This window comes from Corvus cornix, chromosome 1A (genome assembly GCF_000738735.6).
Source record: "Corvus cornix cornix isolate S_Up_H32 chromosome 1A, ASM73873v5, whole genome shotgun sequence".
NCBI lineage: Eukaryota > Metazoa > Chordata > Aves > Passeriformes > Corvidae > Corvus > Corvus cornix.
In genome coordinates this window covers 54,117,525-54,130,833 of record NC_047057.1, presented here as the reverse complement: position 1 = coordinate 54,130,833, position 13,309 = coordinate 54,117,525, and the positions used below count along the sequence as shown (strand labels likewise).

At 43.1% G+C, this 13,309-nt stretch overlaps 1 protein-coding gene across 1 annotated transcript in view; it reads left to right on the top strand.

The window, feature by feature from the left end:
* Positions 1-8,324: 8,324 nt before the first annotated feature.
* TXNRD1 (thioredoxin reductase 1) overlaps positions 8,325-13,309 on the top strand; it is a 36,391-nt gene continuing 31,406 nt past the window's right edge. The window contains exon 1 of the mRNA XM_039571561.1: positions 8,325-8,494. The gene's annotated coding sequence lies outside the window, so the exon portion shown is untranslated. The remainder of the gene's footprint in view (positions 8,495-13,309) is intronic.

Here is a 13,309-nt window from a genome sequence, read left to right as displayed (position 1 = left end):
TAATATCTGATAAATACAGTACACTCCTCTCCTTGCTCTCTTCTGGTATTGGGATTTGCACACACCCAAACTCAATAAACATTACACATTTCCACATGGTTTCACATAACAACATTAGTTTCATGTGTTTTGATATGTCATAAAGATTTAGATTCACTCAAAATGTCCATGTATTTGGAATGTTTTGAGTTTAAACTGAAACATCAAGCGAGAAGAATTTTGCGTGGCCATGGGTTTTTACTGCAAATGCTATATGCAGCTTAATCCTGTCTCATGGGTACTATGAGCAGTAATTAGTAAATTTTTTTTTTAAATGCCCAGAAGATATTAAGTAATGCAAGAATATTCACTAAGTTTGGGACCTTAGGGGATGCATTTTCCCCTTTATCTATTTTATAGCTTGTGTTCACTAAGTGCAATACCATGACAATACATTATTAATCTTGCCGTGCACTCTTAAGATCTTTGGGTGGATTTTGTCATGTCAGCCCTGAATTTCACAAGTGAGTAGAAAGATGAACGCTGACCAGTGTGCAGGTTTTTCAGGGCACAAAGCAGACAGTGCCCTTTTTTGAGCCACTAGTCAGTATTTTGAATCTCCTTGAAAACACAGCTCTCAAATCTTTCTACTGCATTTTTTTCAAACTTGAAATGAAAATATTGTTTCTCCTGTGGTGTTTTTATTGGTATTTATCAATGTTGTGTTGATGGAAAAACTCCTTATCCACTTCTACTCAGCACTTTTCTTTAGGACAGCGTAGTGGGAACAAGCGTTCACTGTTGCTGGTGACAGAACAGCACTCATTGGTTAAACTTGTCAGCCAGCTGGAGCCAGGGAATCCAAGCCAGCATTCCCATTTACATACATTTTATTTTGTGTTCCTCCGTTAGTGACAATTTCTGTCACACGCTTGTCACTCAGTCTTCACTTGGTTTGTTATTTTGTTCCTATGCTAAGTATATTCTCAAACTCTGTATTTTGTGAGGCCGTGATCTATTTCCTGAGATTGTCATTTTGTGCCTGAAATTTGCAGTGAGGAAATCAAAATCTTCAGATATCTTCTGTTCTATTTAGTAGGTGTTAGCTAAGGTAAGCAAGTATGCTTCTTTAAATCAGGACAGATATATCAGTTTGTTCCAGAATGTGCCTTACTTGTGCTGTGGACTCTGTCATTTGGAAAATTATATGTTTGAAATAAGAAATTCCAATTTTTGCAGAAAGAGCACTGGATGTAGGGTGGGTGAGTTGTTCATCTAACATTCTCCAACGTTCTCAAACCTGTGAGATTCCTAGTGTAGCAGACTGGAAATAGGTCTCTCATCAAACTGTGAGCTCCATGGTGCTTCAGGAATTGATATTCATTGTTAATAGTGATCTTTCTAATGTTCATTATCTTCTCTGTTTGTTTTTGTAGATCAGAGTGTTCTTATTTGTATTAGACAATCCTAAATAAAAGATACTTGAAGCTGCTACAGAGCTAAGCAATGCTATCTGAAAAAGATGGAATGTGGAAACCCAGAAGAAATTATCTACAGGTAATTGACCAAGTCAGAGTGGGATGAGACCAGATGGAATCCAATGAAGTTCAAGACATTTTCTTTTCCTAAGGATCAGTAGCTTGCTGCTGTGTTGAAAAATTCTTTAGCTAACTAAGTGTGCCTTCCTTTTAGATAGTATTCCCCCTTTAATGCTAACATTTCTGCTACATACCGAAGGAACTGGGTGCTCAGGTGGCCCTTGTGCTGTGAGATCCCACAGCCCTGAAGGAGAGACATATACGGGGTCTGCACTGTGACAGCGCCCCTGAGAGGCAGAGCTAGAAGAGTAGCCAGCTTTGATGCTCATGCCATGAGGACCAAAGGATGTGTTTACTCACAGCAGACTGGTATCCAGCCAAAGAGGGGGCTGGGCAGGTGCAATTCTGAAATTACTACATCCCATTTAGGAAGTATGGTCCAAAGAGCAAGGTGCAAGCTTGGATACAATTCCCAGGCCTGCTGCATGCTTCTTGTATGACCTTGGGCAAATTGCTGTAAATCCAAGCCATCAGGTTTCAATGGAGAGGTGCATAAATCCCTATGAAAGTCTGAATTTTAATCATATTGTGCCTCAATTCCCCATCTGCTGAATCAGTAGCAATATTATTTTCCTATCTTGAGCTGACCTGTGAATGGCTTAGATACTGGGAAAGCAGGAGAGGTAAGTAAATTTGATTAAAATTGACCAACGTTTCAAAATTTGTTGGGGAAGCTAAGACAGCTAGGCTGTACCTAATGCCTAAATCTTGTTCCTTTAGAGAAAAGAAAACTGTTTTCACCAGTTGAATGGGTAGTCAAGCAAATAGATGCAAAGATACAGCTTGAAGTTTAGCTTTGCCAGTTAATCTCAGCCCAGTGGGGTTAAATGTGGCTGGCAGCAATCCCTTTGAAATGTAACTGGAACAGAACTGACTTGTAATCAGGTAATTTATATGTTAAAGCATGTCTAAAACATCAAGTATAGACATTCCACATGAGCAATAAGAACTTCAAAGTACACATGCACGACAGAACCACTTGAAGGACTAGGGGAGATCTTGGAAGAAGCTTCTAAATTGTCCATGAGTAATACAGCAACAGGTGGAGGAGAAACTATAACAATATCTCCGCTGCTTTGTTTGCAAAAAAGGAATGACACAGTTTTGGGATGCAATCTGAGAAGAGCTCACTTTGAAACTGTGCCATTACAACCTCCTGGATAAAACCATTAGCATTGGTTTTGGCTCTTTTCAAAACACAGGAGAGAAAAAAAATCAATGCACATTTTAAATAGCAAAGGTTGAAGTCATTTAGCTTTTTCAAACCTTATGACAAGTAATATAAAGTATAAAATGGAAAAGCTAAGTAGCTCTGGTAAAATTTTAATTTAATTTTTCGTAACTAAATTTATTACACATTTGCAAGGGTCATTCACATGGATTTGCTTGATATCATCAGCATTCAGCGGCATTCTGTGGTTATGTTTTAGATTTTCTCCCTATTACCAGCTACATGTAGGATTGAAATTTCTCAGTAGTACAAGTGTGGTGAAAGATGTCTTATTTAGTTCTACTGTGCAAGAGGACAAGCTGCTGCTTAATGGCTATGCAGTGAAACCCTACATCTCCCAGGGGTGGGAAAGCTGGGTTCCATTACAGCTCTGTTTTGGGTACTGCAGAGGGAGCAAAGAAGGCAGGTCAGATGAAGATGGGAAGTGAGGAAATGTGGACTTTTGCCCAGTCTGGTTCTGATGACAGAGTTAGTTACGAAAGCCCTAAGGCTGTCAGTACTGACATAGTGGAGTTACAGAACAGGAGCTCTGGTGGGCTACAGAACTAAGTTTTTCTCTGTATCATGAAACTTTACTTTCATAAAGCCCATGTTTTCCCATTGTGTCCATGTGGTTGAATTGCACAACTGTAACAGGTTTGATCACTTGGGTTTGCTTGGCACGTGCCATGGTTTAACCCCAGCCAGCAAGCTCCACACAGTTGTTCCCTCAGTCCCCCTCACCTCAGCCAGCAGGAGAATATGAACAAAAAAGTAAACCTCATGCATTGAGATAAGAACAATTTAATGATTAAAATAAAATGGTATGATACTGTTACTACTAGTAGTAAAGAAAAGGAGAGAGAGTAATAAAACTCCAGAGAAACAAGTGATGCACAACACAGTTGCACACCACCCACCAACCAATGCCCAGCCTGACCCCAAGCAATCATCGGCAGCTCCTGGACAAACTCCCCTTAGTTTATTTACTAAACATAACATTCTATGGTATGGATTATCGCTTTGGCAAGCTCGGGTCAGCTGTCCTGGCTATGTGCTTCCCCCAGCTTCTCGTGCCCCTGCTTACTGGCAGAGCTTGGGAAGATGAAAAGTCCTTGATTTAGAGTAAACACAACTTAGTAACAACTAAAACATCAATATATTATCAACATTATTCTCACACTAAATCCAAAACAAAGCACTGTGCCAGCTACTAGAGAGAAAATTAACTCAATCTCAGCCAAACCCAGGAGGGATGGAGGAATTCAGGACTTTCCTGAGGTTTCCAGACGCTGTGGCATTTGTCAGTATTTGTAGTTTCCATCCTCTAGATATGGACTTATAAACTACATATGTAGTTTAGGGACCCTAAACTTCACTGCTTCAAAGGCCTGTGTACATTACCATTCTGTCAGCAGCACGATGAAAATAAAACTGTTCTCTTAGAATCTGTCACACAGGGAGCATCTCAGCTGTGCCCCTGAACTGTCACTAGCATTCTGACACCATCACATTTGCAGTGTAGGCAGAGACATAGATGTCTTCTGTCAACTTAAACATGAAAGCTGAAATTCTTTTCTCTTGAACTTGTCCAGACTAAGGACTAGAGATAGGGTCACTCCTTAGAAGTGCCTTTCTTCAGAAGGATGAGGTAACACCTGGACATGCCTTTCTCTGTTGGCTACAGAAGGAGCTTAAATCCAGAGCTTATACAAGAGGCCAGACTTTGAGGTGAGATCTCAAGGTAAGATCTAAGCTTGCAAAAATGACCTGTGGTATTTCAATTAAATTAATATTCTGAAAATGCAAGGACTGTGTCAGCTTTAATAATGCTAGTATTTAGCTGATTTTGCATTCAACACCAAGAATTCCATACTTTATAAGAAGGTGGCACTGTGGGCTCTTCATTTATTGAAACACCCTTCCTCCCCGTCAATATATAGAGGGAATATTTAGAAATTTTTGTGGGAACAGAAATTCTAATACTATTTTAATAATGACTGTTATAATAGTCAACAGGGAGCTGGAAATCAATTATATCAGAAGCAACTGAAGGACTGGTCCCATTGATGCACCATTTAGATAATCGTAGCTCTGTCACAGGGTTCTTCAGCAGCAATCATGCACCAAATATATTTGCTGCAATTAGCAAATAGCAAAACATAGCCCCATACTAGCCACTGTGAAGAAAATTAACTTTACCTCAACCAAACCCAGCATATTTCTTTATGAGATTTCAAGACAGAGTAAAACACCTTACATTTTGTCTTTATAAAGAACATTATCAGCTAATGTCTTAAGGTAATTACTGTTTTTATTAGTGTTCAAATATTTTATAGACTTTTTACACATTAATTTAATTTATCACAGCTTACCTCTTAACACCAGCACTGGAAGCTTATGCAGTCATCCTGGAGCACATGGCACAGGATTCTGTCCAGACAGTTCTGGAATACCTTCATCCTGGAGCACATAGCACAGGAGTGTGTCCAAATGGTCCTGGAATATCTCCAGTGAGGGAGACTCCTCTGGGCAACCTCTCTGGGCAACCTGATCCAGTGCTCAGTCACTCACATGGTAAAGGAGTTCTTCCTCATGTTCAGGCAGAACTTTGTGTGCATCAGTTTCTGTCTGTTGCTTCTTGTCCTGTTGCTTGGTACTACCCAAAGCAGATTTCAATCCCTGCTTTGGTACCAAACTGAAATAGGATTTCTGTCTCCCAATAATTTCAGTACACAGACTTACCTCTGACTCTCAAGAGGGGTTTGAGTTGGTGTCTGTGTCAGGGAGATACTACAGGATCCAGGGTGTCTTTCAACTGTAAGATTCTGCTCTCCTATGCATGTCCTTCCTACTGGAAAAGGGCAGCATAAAGATTGTTTATGAGGATGACAGCAGTAGAAATTGAAATATCAAGTGTTTTCTAAACAGAGAGGAAGATACAGTCTTTCTCCCAAAGATTCTACATCGTGAGAGAAAGGCAAAAAGTGACAAAAATGTATGCCACATATGGAAAAGGCATCAGATCACATTATTAATAACTGGAATATACTGCATTTTTTTCCCTTCTTTTTCCTTCTGCTTTCCATTCTTCTTGTCATTCGTATTCATCTTATATTACAGGGATTCAGCACTGGACCTCATATATGTGTGCAGTTCAGTCAACTAAGAACAAATTAAAATATAAACTAATGTACTCAGCTTTTCTTAAGCCTCATTAAGAGTTATTTCTAGACAAAATTTTAATAGAAAGAGGGCAGATACTTTTTGGATCTGCCCAGAAAAAATATTTAACTTGTGGAATACCATGAGAGGAAACAAAAGACTTTTGTGGGGAAGCACATAATGAAGTAGGTAAAACTGGAGGGAGGATGATCTGACAAGATAATAAAAGTAAATCAGCCAAAAAGAAAGAGTTTAATAGGATCTTGGAGTTGATTGCAACCTGTGATTTGGGAGAGAGCATGAAGCCTGTGGAAAAAAAATAAAGGAATTGTCTTTTAAGAGGCCAAGATCAGAAGCAGTCTGACTAAAATAAGAGTTAAGGAGTACTGAAGTAGATGTGACACACTGTACACTGGGGGACACTTAGGACTTATGCAGGGCAACAGAATAACCCAATAGTCACTAAGACTAAGAATTCCTCAGTCTACAATATTCATTTCATTGCCATGTGTTGATGTCACAGCGTTCTTCACACTCGCTCAGCCACAGAGCCCAGCAGTCAATCAGTGCAACTGAAAAGAAGACCCATCCAACAAAAACATCAATGGTTCGGTTTGCATCTTTTTAGAATCTTTAAAACAAATGTCAGTGTTTGCTGTCAGCAAGAATAATGGTCAGATAAATTGCCTTATTTGGTGTAATGTGTTTCTTTCCACGTGAGGTATTGTGTTGGGTTCGTGTGACCCAGTTTTGGTAGAGGAGAGGTTTTTCAAGGATGGCCTCTGTGAGAAGATGCCAGAAGCTTTCCCTTTAAGAAGGGAAGACAAGTTATTGCACAGATGTAATTGCAGCCAGAGAAAAGGGTAAGAACATGTGAGAGGAATAACTCTGCAGACACCAAGGTCAGTGGAGAAGAAGGAGGCGCTTCTGGGGCTGGAGCTGAGATTCCTCTGCAGACCGTGGCGCAGCCCATGGTGAAACAGGCTGTCCCCCCGCGACCCACGGAAGTCCATGGGGATGCAGAGATCCACCTGCAGCCCATGGAGGAGACCCACACCAGAGCAGATGCCCCAGACAGGGCTGTGAACCCTTGGAAAACCCCTGCTGGAGCAGGCTCCAGGCAGGGACCTGCAAACCTGTGGAGAGAGGAGCCCACACTGGAGCAGGTTTTCTGGTAGGACTTGTGACCCTGTGAGGGATCCAGGCTGGAGCAGGCTGTGCCTGAAGGACTGCACCCTGTGGAAGAGTGACCCACACTGCAGCAGTTCATGGAGAACTGTTGCCCATGGGATGAACTCACATTGCAAAAGCTCATAGAGAATTGTCTCTCGTGGGAGGGACCCCATGCTGGAGCAGGGGAAAGACTCTTCTCCCTGAGCAGCAGCAGAAACAAACTGGGATGAACTGACTGTAACTCCCATTCCCATTTCCTTGTGCTGCTGGGGGAGAGGAGGTAGAGCTGGGAAGGAGGGAGGGCTGGGGGGAAGGTGCTTTTAAGATTCATTTGACTGCTCATTATCCTGCTCTTTGTTAGTAATACATTCAATTAATATCCCCAATTCGAGTTTGTTTTGCCTGTGACGATATTTGGTGAGTGATCTCTCCCAGACCTTATCTCAACCCATGAACCCTCTTACATTTTCTCTCCTCTGTCCACTTGTGGAAGGGAGTCATAGAAGGGCTTTGGTGGGTGCCTGGCATCCAGCCAGGGTCAAACCACTAAGAGAGTGAAGAAAGCTCAAACTGACCGATAACAGCAGACATTTGTGTGCAGGTTCGGTGGGAGTTTATAGGGTTACGGCTTTCATCTTGCCCCGGCTTCTCAGCTGATTCCAGCAGTCCTTGGCAGATGCTCCTCTTGGCACATACACGTGTGAAAGCCACCACGATGGGGCCACAGCCTCGGCAGCACTGTAAGGCAAAGGTGGCAAATAATGCCCCAAGCCCAGCCGGGAGCAGCGTGATCAGCCTCACGAGGTAACCCCCCGATCACAGTGTCTCTTATGTGTATTCCTCAGCATGAACCATTAATTATGAGGGGAAAACCACTCGCAGAACACCTCCTGAATGCCCTTATCTCGCCAGCGCCCCACAGCCCGCAGGAGGAAGGGCTTCGCTCAGGGGCGCAGGGGCCGGGCCCGGCCGGCCGCCGCCAGAGGCCGCGCCAGCCCCGGGCTGTGTCCGCCCGCGTCCGTCGCCATCGCGACCTGGGCCGCGCCTGGGCGCCGGGGCCGGAGGGAAGGGCCGCCGCCGCCAGGGGGCGCCGCCGCGGGGGGGCGGGGGGGGGCGGCTGCGCGGCCGCGGGGCTGCGCGGTCATCCCGGCCCGTCCCGTCCCGTCCTGTCCTACCCATCCGTCACATTCCACCCCCGTCCCGTCCCGTCCTGTCCTACCCATCCGTCGCATTCCACCCCGTCCCGTCCCGTCCCGTCCCGTCCCAGCCCGTCCCGTCCGGCCCGCGCCATGGGCAGCACCCTGCGGAAGAGCCAGGCGGTGCGGCAGGCCGCCCGGCAGCGCGCCCCTGGAGCGGCGGTGCCCAGCAGGTAGGCAGCAGCGGCTGCCGGCGGACAGCACCTGCCTGGCAGCGCTCCGCACCGGGTGGGCTCCGAGCAGGGCGGGGCGGGCGGGCGGGCGGCCGAAGGGACCGGCTCCGGTTTCCCGGTGAAAAGCCCGGGAAGGCGGAGTCGGGACCCCCTCCCGTGCTGGCGGCCGGGCGGCCCGCGGGGGTACCGCGCTGCAGAACAGCTTTGCTGTGCCTTCAGCAGGGTGGGTGCCCGTGGGTCCCCGCTTTGCTTTGGGTTCCCTGTTCCCAAGCACGGCCTCTGCCGCCCGGCTGTCCCCTCAGTGACTTTGTTGGGCAGGCTGTGCGCATCGTCCCGCTCACGGCAGCGCAGGGCGATGCCGGGTGTGGGACCCCGGCCCTGGGACGTGCCACAGCGTAGCCTGAAGGATGTCTGTGCTGAGGAGGGAACAAGATTTGGAGTTAGGAACACGATTTGGGGTTGGGTGGGAGTTGAGTGGCCCTCTGGTCCATGGAGATGATTTCTGCCTACCAGGATTGAGGCATCTTCCCACGACAGAGTGGGGATATTTGTGTTTCAGCTGACTGCTCTGTAGCTCGTCATAGCCTGAGATCCTCCTTGGGCACAGCATTAACCGTGCTCTCACCAGGTCTAGGAAACCCAATGAAAGGAGATAAATAATGGGCTCGAAGTAATGAACGCCTGAAAATGAGGCTATGCTTACACCTGGTGCTGAGCAGCAGTTCTGCCTAAACGAAAAGGCACTCTTAGGATGTAGTACTTCATTGAGCATGTACTACTGTAGGAGTGTCTTCAGCTCTACCAAATCCTTGGGAAAGGAGACTGTTTTAAAAGATGTTCTTATACATGCAATAATTTGAGAACCTTGACAGAAAACCACCTTGGGAGCTTTAAGGTGTTATATGATATCTTAAGTCTTATTATGCAGGCTGGAAATTGTCAGAACTTTGGCAAACAAAAAATAAAGATGCCTGTGCAGTAAGAATTTGCATAAGGCACAGCAGGAGCTGGCAAATACAAAGATGAGGTTTATAACAGTTAAAATTCTTGAAATAGGCTTATTGTTATGGCTCCATATTGCTTAGTATCTTTCAATTATACTAACATAAACTCCTCCAGTCTGAGCATTGGAAGCACTGGATGTTCCTTGATCCTAAGCGGAAGGAATGGGGAAGAAAATAATAAAAAAAAGAAAACTCTCATACCACTGTCTAGAGAGTCCAGCTGTCCTTGTAGTTTCAGGACAGTGCTGTGACCTGACAGCAGTTCCCTTACCTAATGATGCCACTACCAACTAAACTATACTTACTACTTACTAAACTATAATTTAGTTTTAAATCAGATACTGAAGGCTGTGCAGGTGTGGTAGCACAGAGTCTGGGGCAGAGTGAGCTGCTCTGGAGTTATACCCAAACCTGGTTTCTCTGACCAACAATATATCTGCTGGCATAAACTCAGAAATGAAACCTGCATCTTAATGAGCTTTTTCAGCCTTGTGAAGCTGACTCATTTAGGCTAAATGACTTAAAAGAACATGTTGTTTGGGCTTTGGTTTGTATGCTCTGCTGTATCTTTGCTTTTTCAATTTAAGATGTTACTGCTCCCTGTTGCCTATTCTACGACTCTGGCAGCATCTTAAAGTCATTCTTCAGGAAGGCTGGTTTAAACTCTGGGACAAAGTTTATATTTCAGCATCAAGGCAGCTTTGCTTCTGGGATAGTTGCATATGAGTAAATGATTATCTAAAACCCAATGTCCATTTCCCAAAGAAACACATCAAAGTTTTTAGTGTCCATCAAGGACAAGAGATGAGGGGAGTTGTGAGTGCTGTTGAAGAACTTAAATAGGAGATTGAAGCAAAAAAAATTACAGAAAATTGAGTAGAGATACATAATTTACATTAAAATGGAAACATAATCCAAATAAGCTAATTGCTCATTGTTTAACTGACTCTAAAACATGAATAATCTAAAATTAACCCTTTTCTACAGTAGGTCATACCAAGCAGTAGAGTTGTTTTAATATCTATATACGTCCCTTGGACAAAGTATATTTAAACTTATGTTTGTAGTAGGAAAAAGAAATTGGGCTGTTGATAACTGAAAGAATTTCTTATTTGTTCTCTGGATTTTTTCCCACCCTTCCATATTTTTATCAATGGCAATAATAAATTCAGTTATTAATTCACTGTAAGATCTAAAAATGTTTAAAAAAAAAAGCAGTAGCAAGCTGGGAATGAACAAAACTGGCAAAAAAAAAAGGTACCTAGCACAGGAATAAGTAAAATTATTAAGATGAGGTGCTTATATATAGTTTGAATAACAAAGCTCTTAAATACATTCCCTTGTCCTTAGTTAGTACTTTCAAAAAGGTTGTTATCAGTCTTCAAATAGCATTCAGTTTACTTCAACAATTGGATTTTGCACGTGCAGTATTTATGACATTTTGTGGATGTAAAGGTATGAAAATTGGAAGTAACTCAGAAGAGAGTTCTTTTCCTGATTTTTTTTGTTAAATTATCTCCACACCTAGTTTTCTGTATTATAAACAGGCATTTTACTGCAGAACGGATTAAGGACAAAATTAAAGCTGTACCATAAGAGACTAAATTTACACATCTCAGAATTAAGATAGCCTGGGTTGTAGCTTTTGCTTTATAAAGCATGTTATTTGTTTCTGTGGGACTCTACCTGGTTATTACATCAAATGCTGCTTTTTTTCATCCCAGACTGTCAGAGTTGAATATTATGGCTGGCTGTGTTTTAGTTTGTTTTGACTTTGTTTTAAGTTGAAGCTGCTCAGCTTCTGTCAGGACTGGGTACTCAGGACACGCTCACTGGTGGGCCTGGAAAGTAGACTGGGAATGAAATTTAGGTTGGATTCTACAAAGTGAGTTAACAAAATAGTTTTAATATAATTGTTCCTCATTTTTAGTGCTAATACGAGAGCCTCTGAATGCAGCATAACCGTGAGATGGAGTAACAGGGGATCCACTTGGGTGGTCCTAGTTCTGTGCTGGATTACAAACACCAATGGTGATTAAATTGTGTTGACATTTACATGTGGTCAGTGTCTGAGTAATAAGGCCCCAAATATTTTTACTTTTGCAGTATTTCCTGGAAATGTGTTGACCATATAATTTACATGTCAGTTGCTCAGGTGACGATAACAAATGTGTCATAGCACTATTTGTGCAGAAAAGTAGAGTGGACTCAAATCCTGGATGTGGCTTAATGGATGCCCATGTACTTCCTCTACCCTTGTTAATAATTATGCCATCCTTTTGATTTCTGCTGTTAACAGAAGTGGTGCTTGGCCCTCAACAGTGTGTGGTATTTATCTCCTTTTTGCAGTCCATCTTTATGGTTTCTCTATTTTCAAAACTGTGGAGATGAAACTCCACTGCTTGTTCCTGTTTGATGGTTGTTCCTCCATTAAGCCCATTTCAGGCATCCTTTGGTAGGGTGTCTTGTTTCTGTTTTGATTGTGCTTGTAGAAAACAAACCAAATACCAGATAAAATTGTGTGCTGTGCCTTACTTAGTATACTGAATTTGTAACTTATTCTCATTTTTCTTTACCACTGCTATCTCCTGAGAATGCTTTATCTACAACACCTCCCCTGCTTTTGATATGTTTTTTGATACCTGCCTGTTGTCATGGAGCTGCCTTCCAGTTTATAGCTCAACTCATATATTTCCTGTATTTTTTTTTCCATTGCTTGTTCATTTTTTTCCTCATTTACACTTTTAAGTAACTTCCTTTTTTGAACGTGGTGTCTCGTTGTAGGTCTTCCTTGCAGAGCCATCCCCTAACTTGCCTGGTTATAACTGATTCCCTCTCTTTTTCCTTATCTTCGGTTTGGTTTTACCTACTGGTTTTCTTCCAAAAAGTTCACAGCTGTTGCTTTCCTTAGCATATTGCCTTTCCTGTATGTACTCTTTGTGCCTTGTAGTATTGAGTATGTAATGGGATTCATTTATGGTAAACTCTACAGAATTGTGTGACCCCCCCATAATTTTTGGCTGTTACAACCCTATCTGACCCAGCACTGTCATTTGCATAAAAGAGATACAAATGCAAAGAGAGGAAGTAAGTAGAGCATGCAAATACTTTTATTTCCATAGAAAATAGCAGTGGCTTAGCCTAGTGTAGTCCTAGCTTTTCTTAAGAATCTGCTAATGAACTGGTTTAACCAAGTGAACGGAGATACCATCTCATTTTATCTTCTGTTCTAGCAAAGTTGCCTGTTTTGCGTGTTGAGTGAGGTGCTCAGGGAAGAAAATGCTGTTTGACACGGTCACCTCTCCTGTGTCCTGCGTTGCATCCCCAGTATGGTGGGAAGGAAACTCTTAACTTCCTTATCTCCTCTGTTGTTTGCACAGCCTGACACAAAGCAAGCACTTCATGGAAATTCTGGCTCACAGGTGTAAGGTATTTGTTGTTTTCCACCCACCCTTCACAACCATCCTCAGCCAGACCTTTGTCAGGGCCCTGTTCATCGGGTTGGTTTGTCGGGTCACTTTGGTGGCAGGAGAGCTCAGAGGGCAGTGAGCGACCTGTTAGGCTGTGCTGCTTCCCTGTCCTCGCAGAAATGCTGTGTCATTGTTTGCTGGGCTGCTACAAGCAGCAGTGAATCGTTCCACTTAAGTCCTTTGTTTTTCAAAGACAAGAAACTTTGATTACTCTGGATTAAAATATCTGGGTTTTTTCCTCACTTCTTAAAAAAGCTCCACTTTGGGGGGAAAAAATAATCACAGGTTTCTGAGCCAAGTACCCAAGTACTTTCCGTGGTGTTGTACCTGCTTTAAATTTC